Here is a 4,003-nt window from a genome sequence, read left to right as displayed (position 1 = left end):
TTTCCCTCTAAGCCTCATGATTTCTAGAGTAAAGAAGTCATTTTAGTGTGCCCAGGCCTGAAAGGAATAGTCAAAAAAGAGAAGTTTGATAGTGGGGATCTTCAACAAATTCATCTATAGGAAGATAAGAAAGAGGTTTCCTGGAAATCGGGGAAGAGATGTGACTCGGCACTGTAGTCTTAGAAACATCCTACAGGGTGTTAGGTGCGGCTCTTCCTACTGCTTAGTAGCGCCATTGTTGCTGTCATGGGTTTCCTGAAACTTATTGAAATCGAGAACTTTAAGTTGTACAAGGGAAGACAGATCATCGGACCATTTCAGAGGTTTACAGCCATCATTGGACCTAATGGCTCTGGTAAATCAAATCTCATGGATGCTATCAGCTTTGTGCTAGGTGAAAAGACCAGCAATTTGCGGGTGAAGACTCTTCGAGACTTTATCCATGGAGCTCCTGTAGGCAAGCCGGCTGCTAACAGGGCCTTTGTCAGCATGGTCTACTCTGAGGAGGGTGCTGAGGACCGAACTTTTGCCCGAGTTATTGTTGGGGGTCCAGCTACATGAGTACAGTGAGGAGTTAGAGAAGTTGGGCATTCTCATCAAAGCTTGTAACTTCCTCGTCTTCCAGGGTGCTGTGGAATCCATTGCCATGAAGAACCCCAAAGAGAGAACAGCTCTGTTTGAAGAGATCAGTCGCTCTGGGGAGCTGGCCCAGGAGTATGATAAGCGAAAGAAGGAAATGGTGAAGGCTGAAGAGGATACTCAGTTTAATTACCATCGCAAGAAAAACATTGCAGCAGAACGCAAGGAGGCCAAACAGGAGAAGGAAGAGGCTGACCGATATCAGCGCCTAAAGATGAGGTAGTACAAGCTCAGGTACAGCTACAACTCTTTAAGCTTTACCACAATGAGGTAGAAATTGAGAAGCTCAACAAGGAACTAGCCTCTAAGAACAAGGAAATTGAGAAAGACAAGAAACTCATGGACAAGGTAGAGGATGAGCTGAAGGAGAAGAAGAAGGAGCTGGGGAAAATGATGTGGGAGCAGCAGCAGATTGAGAAGGAGATCAAAGAGAAGGACTCAGAGCTTAACCAGAAACGGCCTCAGTACATCAAAGCCAAAGAGAATACCTCTCACAAAATTAAGAAGTTGGAAGCAGCCAAAAAGTCCCTACAGAATGCACAGAAACACTACAAGAAACGTAAAGGTGACATGGATGAGCTAGAGAAGGAGATGCTGTCAGTAGAGAAAGCACGACAGGAGTTTGAGGAACGAATGGAAGAGGAGAGCCAGATTCAACTTGACTCTGGAGGAGAACCAGGTGAAGAAGTATCACCGGCTGAAAGAAGAAGCCAGCAAGAGGGCAGCTACCCTGGCCCAGGAGTTGGAGAAGTTTAATCGAGACCAGAAAGCTGACCAGGACCGACTAGATCTGGAAGAGAGGAAGAAAGTTGAGACAGAGGCCAAGATCAAACAAAAACTCCGGGAGATAGAAGAGAATCAGAAGCGGATTGAGAAACTGGAGGAATATATAATCACTAGCAAGCAGTCTCTTGAGGAGCAAAAGAAGCTAGAAGGGGAACTGACAGAAGAGGTGGAAATGGCCAAACGGCGTATTGATGAGATCAATAAGGAGTTAAACCAGGTGATGGAACAGCTGGGGGATGCCCGCATTGATCGCCAGGAGAGCAGCCGTCAACAACGAAAGGCAGAGATCATGGAAAGCATCAAGCGCCTTTATCCTGGTTCTGTGTATGGCCGCCTCATAGACCTCTGCCAGCCCACACAAAAGAAATACCAGATTGCTGTAACCAAGGTTTTGGGCAAGAACATGGATGCCATTATTGTGGACTCAGAGAAGACAGGCCGGGACTGTATTCAGTATATCAAGGAGCAGCCCGGAGAACCCGAGATTTTCTTATCTCTTGACTACCTTGAGGTGAAACCTACAGATGAGAAGCTCCGGGAGATCAAAGGGGCCAAACTTGTGATCGATGTTATTCGCTACGAACCACCTCACATCAAAAAGGCCCTGCAGTATGCTTGTGGCAATGCCCTTGTCTGTGACAACGTAGAGGATGCCCGCCGTATTGCCTTTGGGGGCCACCAGCGCCACAAGACAGTGGCATTGGATGGGACCCTGTTCCAAAAGTCAGGAGTGATCTCTGGCGGGGCCAGTGACCTGAAGGCCAAGGCACGCCGCTGGGATGAGAAAGCAGTAGACAAGTTGAAAGAGAAGAAGGAGCGATTGACAGAGGAGTTAAAAGAACAGATGAAAGCAAACCGGAAAGAGGCAGAGCTGCGGCAGGTGCAGTCTCAGGCTCATGGACTACAGATGCGGCTCAAGTACTCACAGAGTGACCTAGAACAGACTAAGACACGACATTTAGCCCTAAACCTGCAGGAAAAGTCCAAGCTGGAGAGTGAACTAGCCAACTTTGGGCCTCGAATCAACGATATCAAAAGGATCATCCAGAGCCGAGAGAGGGAAATGAAAGATTTAAAGGAGAAAATGAACCAGGTAGAAGATGAAATATTTGAAGAGTTTTGTCATGAGATTGGTGTGCGCAACATCCGGAAGTTTGAGGAAGAAAAGGTGAAGAGGCAAAAAGAAATTGCTAAGAAGGGTTTGGAGTTTTTCAAAAGACTCGTTTGGGCATCCAATTGGATTTTGAAAAGAACCAACTCAAAGAGGACCAAGATAAAGTACACATGTGGGAACAGACAGTGAAAAAAGATGAAAATGAGATAGAAAAGCTCAAGGAGGAGCAAAGACACATGAAGATCATAGATGAGACAATGGCCCAGTTACAAGACCTGAAGAATCAGCACCTGGCCAAAAAGTCAGAGGTTAATGACAAGAATCATGAGATGGAGGAGATTCGTAAGAAGCTGGGAGGTGCCAACAAGAAAATGACCCACTTACAGAAGGAGGTGACAGCCATTGAGACCAAGCTTGAACAAAAGCGCAGTGATCGCCACAACCTCGTACAGGCTTGTAAGATGCAAGACATCAAGTTGCCACTGTCTAAGGGCACTATGGATGATATTAGCCAGGAAGAGGGTAGCTCGCAGGGAGAAGACTCGGTGAGTGGTTCTCAGAGAACTTCCAGTATCTATGCATGAGAGGCCCTCTTTGAGATTGACTATGGCGACCTGTGTGAGGATCTGAAGGATGCCCAGGCTGAGGAGGAGATCAAACAGGAAATGAACACCCTACAGCAGAAGCTGAATGAGCAGCAAGGTGTACTCCAGCGCATTGCTGCTCCCAATATGAAGGCTATGGAAAAGCTGGAAAGTGTCTGAGATAAGTTCCAGGAGACCTCAGATGAGTTTGAGGCAGCCCGAAAGCGAGCCAAGAAGGCCAAGCAAGCATTTGAACAGATCAAGAAGGAGCGCTTTGACCGCTTTAATGCTTGTTTTGAATCTGTAGCCACCAACATTGATGAGATCTATAAGGCCTTGTCACACAATAGCAGTGCCCAGGCATTCCTAGGTCCTGAGAATCCTGAGGAATCATACTTGGATGGCATCAATTATAACTGTGTAGCCCCTGGCAAACACTTCTGGCCTATGGACAACTTGTCTGGCGGGGAAAAAACAGTGGCAGCTCTGGCTCTGCTCTTTGCCATCCACAGCTACAAGCCAGCTCCCTTCTTTGTCCTGGATGAGATTGATGCTGCTCTGGATAACACCAACATTGGCAAGGTGGCAAAGTACATCAAGGAGCAGTCGACTTGCAACTTCCAGGCCATTGTCATCTCTCTTAAGGAAGAGTTCTACACCAAGGCTGAGAGCCTCATTGGCGTTTATCCTGAGCAAGGGGACTGTGTGATCAGCAAAGTCCTAACCTTCGACCTCACCAAGTAACCAGATGCCGATCCCAACCCCAATGAACAATAGTAGTAGTTCTGTCTTCTCACCTTGTCTGGATCCCTGTGCTCTTCCTCTGCCACCCTCTGGCTGTTTGGCTCTATACCTTCTCCCTCCTCCTGTCCCTGTTGGC

The 4,003-nt window shown here is 47.3% G+C and overlaps 1 pseudogene; it reads left to right on the top strand.

The window, feature by feature from the left end:
- The first annotated feature begins 246 nt into the window (after window positions 1–246).
- LOC102856704 lies at window positions 247–3,900 on the top strand (annotated as a pseudogene).
- The last annotated feature ends 103 nt before the right edge of the window (window positions 3,901–4,003 follow it).

The sequence above is a fragment of the Elephantulus edwardii genome, unplaced genomic scaffold (genome assembly GCF_000299155.1).
Source record: "Elephantulus edwardii isolate Elephantulus edwardi_28Jun2011 unplaced genomic scaffold, EleEdw1.0 scaffold00041, whole genome shotgun sequence".
NCBI classification, from domain to species: domain Eukaryota; kingdom Metazoa; phylum Chordata; class Mammalia; order Macroscelidea; family Macroscelididae; genus Elephantulus; species Elephantulus edwardii.
This window is presented reverse-complemented; position numbering and strand designations above follow the sequence as displayed.